Source organism: Budorcas taxicolor, chromosome 13 (assembly GCF_023091745.1).
Source record: "Budorcas taxicolor isolate Tak-1 chromosome 13, Takin1.1, whole genome shotgun sequence".
NCBI lineage: Eukaryota > Metazoa > Chordata > Mammalia > Artiodactyla > Bovidae > Budorcas > Budorcas taxicolor.
Window position 1 is genome coordinate 61,260,590 of NC_068922.1, and position 12,071 is coordinate 61,272,660.

The window sequence follows — 12,071 nt, forward strand, 5'->3', positions numbered from 1 at the left end:
CCAGTGTAGGTGGAACAGGATGAGCAAGGAGGGAAAACAAGAAGTGAGGACGATAAGGGGAAGGAGACGTTGAAACTATGGAGCTATCAGTTCAGTTCAGTTCAGTTGCTCAGTCATGTCCGACTCTTTGCAACCCCGTGAAACACAGCACACCAGGCCTCCCTGTCCATCACCAATTCCCGGAGTTCACTCAGATTCACGTCCGTCGAGTCAGTGATGCCATCCAGCCATCTCATCCTCTGTCATCCCCTTCTCCTCCTGCCCCCAATCCCTCCCAGCATCAGAGTCTTTTCCAATGAGTCAACTCTTCACATGAGGTGGCCAAAGTACTGGAGTTTCAGCTTTAGCATCATTCCTTCCAAAGAAATCCCAGAGCTGATCTCCTTCAGAATGGACTGGTTGGATCTCCTTGCAGTCCAAGGGACTCTCAAGAGTCTTCTCCAACACCACAGTTCAAAAGCATCAATTCTTCGGCACTCAGCTTTCTTCACAGTCCAACTCTCACATCCGTACATGACCACTGGAAAAACCATAGCCTTGACTAGATGGACCTTTGTTGGCAAAGTAATGTCTCTGCTTTTCAATATGCTATCTAGGTTAGTCATAACTTTTCTTCCAAGGAGTAAGCGTCTTAATTTCATGGCTGCAGTCACCATCTGCAGTGATTTTGGAGCCCCCCAAAATAAAGTCTGACGCTGTTTCCACTGTTTTCCCATCTATTTCCCATGAAGTGATGGGACCAGATGCCATGGTCTTTGTTTTCTGAATGTTGAGCTTTAAACCAATTTTTTCACTCTCCTCTTTCACTCTCATAGGAGGGGCTATAGGTGCCCTGCTCACACGGCAAGGCCCTCCCTTGAGGTGGCTGGCAGGTACTGCAGCATGGGCCTGTGGCTTCCAGCTTCTCTCTGCTCATGGATACAGATTGAGTGTGGAATGTGGGTGAGTTAGTGCAGATAGGAGTGGCTCTCAGCCAAGAAGAGAAAAGAGGTAGTGGCTGCGTACCCCAGCTTCTCTGTCCTTCTGTGGGAGACCCATGAAGAGGCCATTACAGTCATCCACGTAGGAGAGGATAGTTGCTGGACAGAGAGTAGCCACAGTGATAGCACTCGTAGGATCCTCACAGCCTTTGCACACACCCTGACTTCCCTGGTGGCTCAGGCGGTAAAGCGTCTGTCCACAATGAGGGAGACCTAGGTTTGATCCCTGGATCGGGAAGATTCCCTGGAGAAGGAAATGGCAATCCACTCCAGTGCTATTGCCTGGAAAATCCCATGGACAGAGGTGCCTGGTAGGCTACAGTCCATGGGGTCGCAAAGAGTCGGACACAACTGAGTGACTTCACTTTCCTTTTCCATCAACCTGGATTCATTTTCTCCCACACCTCTAAGTGTATAACTACTACACAACCCCCACTTATCAGCTTGGCGATTTCTCCTAAAGATCAAGAGTTCTCCCTGAGCCCCCAGAGCTTCCTGGGATACCCCTCTCTCTATTTACGACACTATCTTTTTCTGTAATTATCTCCCTCCCCAGCTAAGAGCTCCTTGTGGCAGGGATCTTATCTCTTTTGTTAACTGCTGGGTTCCAGAACCCAGGATATTGCCTGGCATACAGAATGCACTCAGTCATGGACTCAACATGAGGCAGAACTTTCTAAAACCCAAAGTATCCAAAGGTGAACAGAACTAACCCAATTGTAACTAGCTTCCCATGCCAAAAGTTGTATCAGGCTGGGCTGCCATATGGTCAGGATATTACAGACCATGAATCCCTCTGCAATTCATGTAGGAGTGATCCCTAAGTCTCTCTTAACCAGAAAAGTCTACCTGGTCACACTGGGGTGTGCCTCATCTTTAGCAAGCCCTTCCTTCCAGGCCAAAAAGACTGTAACAACTGGGGCTTTGGTGTTTGGAGGCAAGAAGAACGACGCTACACTCCTTCCTCTTGGAGACCTTTTACTGTTTCTGTGTGCTCGTCTTGGCTAAGGGTTCAGTGACCAGCACCCACTTCTCTCCTGAGGGAGGACCACTCTCAGGCTGCTGGGGCCTCCTGGGAGGGTCTTACCTTCCCTTTAAGCTGTGGCTCATCATTTCAGGAATATGGAAACCCACCTTCCTTGCATGGAATGCTGACAGGAGTGGGGATGGATAACTCTGAGGTATAGCTTAACGCTCCGGAGTTCTCCCTTAGGATCAGGCTGAAGCAGCCGCCCACAGGATGTCCACAGGCCCTCCCAGGCTTCCTCTTCTTCCCTGTCCTGCTTCCCCTGCCCCCACTCCTTTATGGTCAGAACCCTTCAGCACTGCCATCTCACCAGTAAAAGCTAAACTTCTCCCTGAGGCCCACCAGGCCCTCCCTGACCCGCCTTACCCCTCTGAGCATCTCCCGTCTCTCTCCCCACCTTGCTGCTCCTGAAACCAGCCATGTGCGGTCCCACCTCAGGGCCTTTGAATTGGCTGCTCCCTCTGCATTTTCCCTCTGAGTCCTCTTATCTCCTCCCTCAGATCCTGTAAGTCTACGCTTAAATTTCACCTTCTCAACAAGGCCTATCCTGAACACTCTATTTAAAAATGCCCCCTCCCCCAGTACTCTTGATCAACTTCCCCTGCTCTGTTTCTTTTCCCCACAGCATTTGTCACTTTCCAGCATGCTACTCAATGTACTTATGTTTATTGTTAATCTCTCTCTGTTAGAAAGGAAGTTCTGTGAGGGCAGGAATCTTTGTCTCATTTGCTACTGATGGATCCCCAATATCTGGAACATTACCTGGCCCACAGTAGGTGCTCAATAAACATTTCTGAATGAATGAATGAGGAAAAGAGCCAGAATTCTAAGCAAGGCAGATTCTCACTGAGGCCAGGCTCTTAACCCTTATGCTGGAGGTGGTGGAATGGGAGCGGCAGGTCACACCAGGCCTGTCACTAAGGCAAGGGGATTGGCTTTTGTTCTCAGATCAGTATGAAGCTACTGGAGGGTTTTGAGCAAGCATAGGACATGATTGGGTTTCCTTTGTGAAACCTCTCTGGCTGTAGCAATAGGATGGGATTAAAATGCTGAGTATGGTGCGGTCCTGTGTGTGTGTGTGTGTGTGTGTGTGTGTGTGTGTGTATGTGTGTTGGGCATGGGAGGATAATGATGGGGCTTGGAGAGGTGACTGGGCTGTGACTGTACTGGTGTTAGGAGCAGCAGGAAGTTGGCTCAAAATCCCAATTTTTCAGGCAGCCTGGGTGGTTGGCCCACAAGCTCTGGTCTGTGAGTGGTCCAGGCCCAGCCTCCCAGCTGCTGACAATGTGCCCCTGTCCCACAGAAGTGTTGTTTGCTCTTCGGGGTGGTCCCCAGCTCCTCCCTCCACTTCCTTTGTGCCTTGTGGGCTTGGCAGGTGGAGGGGAGGCCTCCACTCCCTCTCCTCTGACCCAGAGAATAATCCCTTATATTCATGTGATTCTCCTCCTGCCCTCACTCCATCCTCCCATGTCCCCAGGGAATGAAGAAATCTGACTCCCATTGGGCAGTTGAGGACACTGAGGCCCGAAAAGGGCATGGGACCCTCCCAAGGTCATGCAGCCAGATGGGGACGCCAGGTGGGGACCTGCGTCCTAAATCCACACGCCCTGATTTCATCAGGCAACAGATGGTCCCAAGGCTTGACTTGAAAAATCTTAAATGACCTCAAAGAGAATACAAGCCCAGAACATTCCAGGCCTCCCTGAGCTGGTCTTTCCTACTACCTTTAATACGAAATCCATTCATTTAAAATTACATGAATAGATTCTTTTTATTGAAAAGGAAAACATGACAAAGAAGACCAAAGTTTGGTTTTGACATCCCCCGGCCTCGCCACCTCAGTTCCCTCTGGAGTCCCAGCTTGGGTGTGTGATGATGTTCATTTGAAGACATAGTGAGGAACCCAGACAGCATATGTAAAACTATCACATGCGTGGCAGGGTAGGAAGGTGGGAAGGAGGGCGTCACACACAAATGATCACTCTGCAGCCCGTGTGCTCTTGGACATCTTTGATGGGTATATTTAGATCTCTCCTATTCCCTGACAGCTGCAGAGTATTCTACAGCGTATAAGCACCAGAGTTCGTTTGTTTATCTGGTTTTCTAAATTAAATTTTACATTTTACTTTTCACACACTAAAGCGCAGATGGTTGACTTAATCTCACCGCTCAGCTCTTAGCACATGGTCCTGAGTTAGTCTTCAAAGACCCTGTCTTGTTTATATAATTTTCTCTTTTCCTCCCCACCCCCACTCAATTCTGAGCCCACCCTCTCTACTGTGTTTGATATATGGCCTAAAATATTTGTGATTTCTTGAAAAATACACAGTAGTTTTGTTAAACGTTAATGTGTTTTAAACATTCTTATTAAGGTATAACACATACAGGAGCATACAAATCTTAAGTATTTTATAGTTTATGAATGTTCAAAAACTGAACACACCGTTGTACCCAGCACTCAGATCAAGCAACAGAACATCAGCAGCCTCCTCCCAGGGAGATCCTCCAAGCCCTCCCATCCACCACCAAAGGTAACACCGCCACCTTGACTTCTAACACTGCACATAGGTTTTGCTGGGATTTGGGCTTTATACAAATGGTATCACACTGGATGTGCTCTTTTGTGCCTGACTTCTTTCACTCACCATTTTGTTCATGGATTTATGTCTGTCGTTGAGTGTAGTTGTGTATGGTGTACATTAATTCATTAATTTAATTACTACATAGCAATTAAACCATTCTGCTTTCGGACCTGCAGTGGTTTGCAGCGTGGGGCTGTTACAAAGAGTGCAGGTATGAACAGTCGTGTGTGTGCCTTTGGGTACATGCACGTATGTATCATTCCTGTGGCATGAATACCGAGGATTGGGTTGCTGGGTATGTTTAGTTTCAATAGATAGTAGACACAGATAATCCACAGAATATCATTGTGCTGTTGTGTTAATTTTCCACTTTTTTTTTTCTCATCTCAATGTTCCGTCCATCTGTCCACATCCTCTGTGTATCTGTCGTTCCTGAGAACCCCAGACTTCTTCCATGACATTTCATATGTCTTCTCCCTTGGCTGTGGGTGCTTGAGTTCCCTTTTTCTCTGCACCAGCCACACAGTCCCACAGCAAACACCCTCGTGTGCTGTTGCCTTGACGGAGAGCGTTCACACACTTCTTTTTCCTAAACAATGCCACATTCTCTTCCAGAACAGCTGTGCCCATTTACCCTCTTACCAGTGATGCACACCCTTCCCAACATTAGGGACTAAATAACTGCTTAAGGCTTGCTAGTGTGGCGGCTGTATCACATTTATTGACCCTTTCTTTTTTGGATCAACACTTAGTTGCTTTCCATCTTTGGGGTTTAGGAGAAGTGAGGCAGTGTTGCTGGGAATGTAAATTGATACAGCCACTGTGGAGAACAGCATGGAGATTCCTTAAAAAAACTAGGAATAAAACTACCACATGACCCAGCAATCCTGCTGCTGGGCATATACCCTGAGGAAGCCATAACTGGCAAAGACACATGTACCCCACTATTCAGGCTTCCCTGGTGGCTCAGCAGTAAAGAATCTGCCTGCAGTGCAGGAGAGGCAGGAGACACTGATTCGGTCCTCCAGTTGAGAAGATGCCCTGGAGGAGGGCATGGCAACCCACTCCAGTATTCTTGCCTGGAGAATCTCGTGGACAGAGGAATCTGGTGGGCTATAGTCCCTGGGGTCACGAAGAGTCGAACACGACTGAAGTGACTTAGCACATGCACGCACCCCAATATTCACTACAGCACTGTTTTACAATAGCTAAGATATGGAACCATTCATCAACAAATGAATGGATAAAGAAGTGTGGTACATATATACAATAGAATATTAGCCATAAAAAGGAACACATTTGAGTCACTTCTAGTGAGGTGGATGAACCTAGAGCTTATTATACAGAGCAAAGTAAGTCAGAAAGAGAAAAACAAAATACCATATATGAACACATATATATGGAATCTGGAAAAATGGTACTGATGAATCTATTTGCAGGGCAGTAATAGAGACACAGACACAGAGAACAGAATTTGGACACAGTGGGTGCAGGAGAGGGTGGGCCAAATTGAGAGAGTAGTGTTGAACCGTGTATATTACCATATGTAAAATGGGAAGTTGCGGTATAACACAGGAAGCTGAACATGGTCCTCTGTGACAACCTAGAGGGGTGGGATGGGGTTGGAGGTGGGAGGGAGGTTCAAGAGGGAGGGGACATATGTATACTTAAGGCTGATTCATGTTGTTGTATGGCAGAAACCAACACAATACTGTAAAGCAATTAACCTTCAATTGAAAGAAAAAGGAAACTAGAAAAAAACATAAAAACTAAAGACATTTTCAAATAAAAAAAAGAAGAAGGGCTGCAATGACCCTTCAGAGACACATCTCCTGGTAAACTTGTCTGTGAGTTCAATTTCTGTCTCATCTTCCTCTACTCTCCTTGAACCCAAGTTTCCAAATACTTCCTGACTTGCCCACAGCCTTTGCTCAGGCTGTGCTTTCTGCCTGGAATATCCTCTGCTTTCTTTCTCCACTTGTTGAGGCTTACTCTTCTCTTCAGGCCCTTCTTCCTAGAAGACCCCATCCCATCCCTGACCTGATGCCGCAGGAGGGTGGCTCTCTCTCAGGTCTTCTAGAAGGACTCTGGTCCTCCTCTTCTTACTGAGGTTAGGGGCTCTCTGGGCTTCGCCTGCCCAGGATCCTCAGAGGATGCCTCAGGAGAGGTCTGCTGAATGAGTGAGATCATGATTTAATCATGCTTTGGGGGTAATTAAGGGTCTAATCTCCCTCTTCTTTACCAACCAGAACCTTACGAAAGTGGCTCTTTCCACTGGAAAGAGAGTGGAACTTGGAATCCAGACTTCCCCTGTCTTGCATGGGGATGCGTGGCTCAACCCCTCTGTAAAATGGGTGTTGGCACTCACTGTTTCCCTCAAGTTCATGGTTTTTGAGTGCCTACACTGTGCAAGGCCCTATGGATCCAACTCTTAAGAGGACAGGCCTAGTCCTGGGTCTCATGGACTTTCAGTCACAAAGATAAGATTGACATTCATTCAGGTACCATTCTTAATTGTGATGAGACTCAAATGAAAAGCTCAGTGAGATTGTATAGAGAGTCTCTCAACCTAAATCAGGGAATAGAGGTAGAGGAAGCTTTCTTTAAAAAGTGACATTTGACCTGGGCCTAAGGATGAGTAGAAATAAACTAAGCAAATGGAGAGATTGTGGTGGGGCGGGGGGCAGGATAGATATATTGAAGCAGGAGAAACAGCAAGTGCAAAGGCACTGTGGCAGGAGGGAACCTAGAGGAGGCAATGTGGATGGAGCCCAAGGGTAAGGGGAGAAAGGGATAGGGAATGAGTCTGAATAGATAGGCAGGAGCTAGGTCATAATATAGGGCCTAGTGGGCAAAGCAAAGTTGGAAATTGGACTTAGTCACTTAATTAATAATTATTTGGACAGCTTCCATTTGCCAGGGATGTGCTATAACAGCAAACAAAACCAACAAGGCCCTTGTTCCCACAGAGCTCACAGACTAGGGGCTGATAGCATCCAGCAGAGGAGGAATGCTAACTTTCAGAGAGGCCCTACTATGTGCCAAGAGCTGTGCTAAGGACTTTCCCTGCACTACCTCATTGATCTTCACCACCACATTTTATTGATGAGGAAACAGGCTTAGCAAGTCTGAACAATTTATCCATCTACAAGGAGTCTTGAGGACTTACTGAAGCCCATTTTAAAAGGCCTTTTATGAGCACTTTTACTCAATGCTGATGTGTGTGGGATGAATTGGTATAGTCCCTACAGGGGGCATCTATCAAAATTACAAACACACCTACCACTCAATCAGGAAGGCCATTTATTCTACAGATCTCCAAAATGGTGTGTCCACAAAGTCATTCACTGACGTATGGCTACAAGCTGGTGATAACCTAATTGCCCACCACGTAGGGGATTGGTGAAGTGGATTATGGTACATCAAAGCAATGGAACACTGGGATGCCAAAAACAGGAGTGCTCTCTATGCACTGAAATAAACCAGCCTCCCAAATTACTGTCTTGTGAAAAAAAGGCGTAATACAGAACTGTGTATAATTAAGCTATGATTTGCTTCAAAATGGTGAAGGACAATATAAAGATAAACAAAGTGGTGGTGGTGGGGGGGTGGACTAAGGAAAGAAGGAAAGAAGGGGAAACTTGTGTGCACCCAGGAAGAGCCTTGGAGCACAAGGTAAGAGACATGTATTCCTTTGTACCTTTGGATGTTGAGTCATGTGAATGTATTAACTATTTGATAAATAGATAAACACAATTACATTTGTTTAAAGGACTTCCAGATTCCTTTGGAGGAGAAAGTGATGTTGGGACAGACTGTTGAATGGACGGTGTCTTTTAGTGACTGAATGAGGAAGCTGAGCCCCAGAGAAGCGCGATGAGTTGCTTAAGGTCACGAAGCAGGTAATGGCAGAACCAGGATGGGCTGTCACCTGAATTGTTAGACTGTGCCCTTTCATGTCACAGCTGGTTCAGGATCACTAAGCATTTATGTGCCAAACTCTGCTAAGTGCTGAGGATATAGAGGTGAACAATGTGGGTGTGACTGCTGCCTCCACAGGTCTTATACTCTAGACAAGAAGCAAATACGTGTTGTGTAGTGATAAATGCTGTGAATGAAAAATAAGGCAGGCGAGGGGACAGAGTGTTGGGGGAAATGATGAGGAAAACCCCTCTGAAGAGGCAGCATTTTAGGAAAGAGAGACATAGAGACTTGTGAACACCTAGGGGTACAGCAGGAACAAAAGCTGGGTGGGAATGAGAGGGTGGATGTTAAAGGAATAGCAAAGAGTGTGGCTGGGACTGAATGTGAGAGGGAAACTCGGAAAGAGGTGAGGTCAGGGAGGCGAGCCTAAGAAGGGCTGTAGGCAGGGCTGAGGACTCAGACTCAAAGCGAGGTAGGAAGTAGTCAGAAAGTTCTAAGCAGAATGGGGTCTGATGAAATTTCCCTTTTCTAAAGCCCCCTTCCCCCCACCCCCCACCGGAGACTTTCCTGATGGTCAAGTTGTTAGGATTCCACCCTCTCAATGGAAGGGACTAGAGTTTGATCCCTGGTCAGGGAACTAGATCCTGCTTGTCACAACTAAGACCCGGCACAGTCAAATAAATATATATATATATATACACACACATGTATGCTGCTGCTGCTAAGTCGCTTCAGTCGTGTCCGACTCTGTGCGACCCCATAGACGGCAGCCCACCAGGCTCCCCTGTCCCTGGGATTCTCCAGGCAAGAACACTGGAGTGGGTTGCCATTTCCTTCTCCAATGACATGTATACATCTGTTAAAAAATAAAACAAAAAGGCCCCTCTGGCTAATGGTGAAAATTGATCAATAGGTGGAAGAAGAAGGGCTGTGGGGTACCCAGCGAAGGCTGGTGGTCCAGGTGTCCAGGAGAGAGGTGACAAGGCTAAGAAGTCTGGGGTGGGGTGTTGGGGAGCAGAAGGCAGTCTTTGCAGCTGCATGAGCAGGTTGGATGAGATGGTCTCCTTAGAGCCTTTCCAGTGCTGACATTTTGTAATTTGGTCAAATTACCTCAGCATACACTGACTAGGTGCAGGGAAGCCCCTGTTTTTCTTTTCTTGCAATCTCTTGGATGCTGAGTCTAGACAGAGCCCGGTGATCTGAGGCTCAAAGAAGAGACTCCTGCCTGCCCCCATCACTGCCAGTCCCACTCTTATCCCCACCTCCCAGGGACAGATGGGTGGGCAGCAGGAGGCAGCTGGGCCTCGAGGCCTGCGGGGCCCCAGGGGAGGGATTTATCTGAGCGTTCATAACCCCTCTCTGCCTTCCAGATCTTGAGTTAAAAGCCCCAAATGTCACAACCCCAAGGGACAAATGTTGGAGGGTGCCAGAAAAGGGGAAGGACAAGACGCTTTCCTGTTTCTGTCTTTAGTTACCCATGTGGGGGCAGGGACCTCAGGTGCTGAGAACTCCCAGCTCTGGGAGCCGGAAGCCATTAGAGCTGAGGCTAAAAACTGGTGGCTTTCAGGCAGTGTCTGACCCACTGACCTATTTATTTGGCCTGAAAAGTGTTTGAGAAAAAAATGGAGCCAAGGTTTAAAAATCAAGAGATTTCACAATAAAATCTGGATTTTTGGCTTCTCTTGAATAATTGGAAAATGTGACCATACTGGGCGCCTCTTCCCATATGACAGCACTCAGCAGTAGCTGACTAGCAGCTGTCCCCATTATTATTTCATTTTATTAATAGGTAAATACATTCACATGATTCAAGAAATTATAAATAGTTATATAATAAAGTCTCCCTCCCATCCTTGTTTCCCTCCCCAGTGATCTCATTTCCTTATGTAGACTTCCAAAGTTTCCTCATGCATATGCAAACAATTACAAATATAAATTATTAGTCCCACTTTTCACCTGTTCTGTCCATTGCTTTTCCTTATGAACACCTCTCTATATTAGGAGACAGCGTGCTTAAAAAGCCCCTTTACTGCCATATGCCATTCCGTTGTCAGGAAGTCCACAATTTATTTAGTCAGTCACCTACTGATGGGCAAGTGGGTCATTCCCAATTTTTCTTGTTATGAACAATGCTGTGTCAATTATATCATGCATAATTTGCACAGGAACTAAGGAATGGTATTAGAAACTGGTCCAAGCAGAGGGTGTGGTTGGCACGAACTGAGCTCTTGGCTAATTGAGGAAATGTGATAAAAGCTGTTCCCAAGAGTGATACCCAACAAAACCCAGAGTCTATGTCCTTGGGCACAAAGGAGAAGTTCTCAAATTTGCTTCTGCCACTTGTTATATGTACTTCTCTCTGTGTTTACAGTGTCCCTGTAAAATGAAAGAACTTAGGAAACTGGATGAGATGTCAAAGGACCTACCCACTTCTGAGGAGCTCTGGTCTACCTTCTGCCTCCGCATCAGCCAGGCCCAGCCTCATTGTAGCCCATGAATGAGCCTGGCTCAGTCCCATTGCAGAGCCTTTGCCTAAGCTGTTCTGCCTCAGTCCCCAGTGGAACACCACCCCTGTAGTTCCTTATTGGTCTCAGTTGAATTCCTGATCTCTGATCTCAGGCCACTCAGACCACACGGGTCCAAACTCATTCAGGGCAGAGTCCTCTCTATAGCGCCACCGACAGGTGAGTCTCTCCCACCTGATCCACACTCTAGGCTCCCCACCTGTTCCTTTCCCTATGCCACTCCAGGTACCTGAACTAGAGTTCTTGAATCCAACTCTGCTACTTCCTAATTAATGGTCTTGGATAAATGACAGGACCTCCCTGACTCCCAGTTTCCTCACCGGCTCCAAAATGGATGGTCTGAAGATAACATGTGGTAATTTCGGTAGATTTCTTAACCCAGCTTCTGACATGCAGAAGGGTTTATAGTCGCACAGGCCACTGCCCTTTTCTGAATCAGTTACTTTGTTTATAAAATAGAGAGACTAGCAGAACCTATTTCATAGGGCTGATCATTCATTCTTTCATTCAATGATTTTTACAGAATATCTGTTGAATGCCAGGAACAGTGATTTGTTAGTGAAGAAAATAGATGAATTATTCCAACTCTGGTGGGACTCCCAGGTAATTCCAAACAGGCAGACATAAAAAGATAAATTTCCAGTGTACTGATGTTAAGAAGGAAAAGACTAAAGTGTCATGGAAGCTCATAACAAGGGAGGGTCAGGGATATTTCTCTGAGGGATAGGGACCAGGGTCGGTGGGAGATCCAGGAGGGCTTCCAGAGGGAGGCAACACCCCAACTAATGATTAGCATTAATTATCTTCACCACGGCCCTAGGAGGAAGGCATTGGTTATCCCCCTTGCCTATCATGTTACTTTCTTTTCTGAAGCTAAGAGAAATTGAGTGACTGTCCCAAGGTCACAGAACCAGGAAGGAGTGAGAAGGTTTGGAACCAAGGTTTCCTGACTCTAGAGTCTCAGATGCAAAAGTATGTCTTCTACTGCCTGTTTTAACAGGCTGATCCTGGGATGTGGAGAAGCATGGGAGGT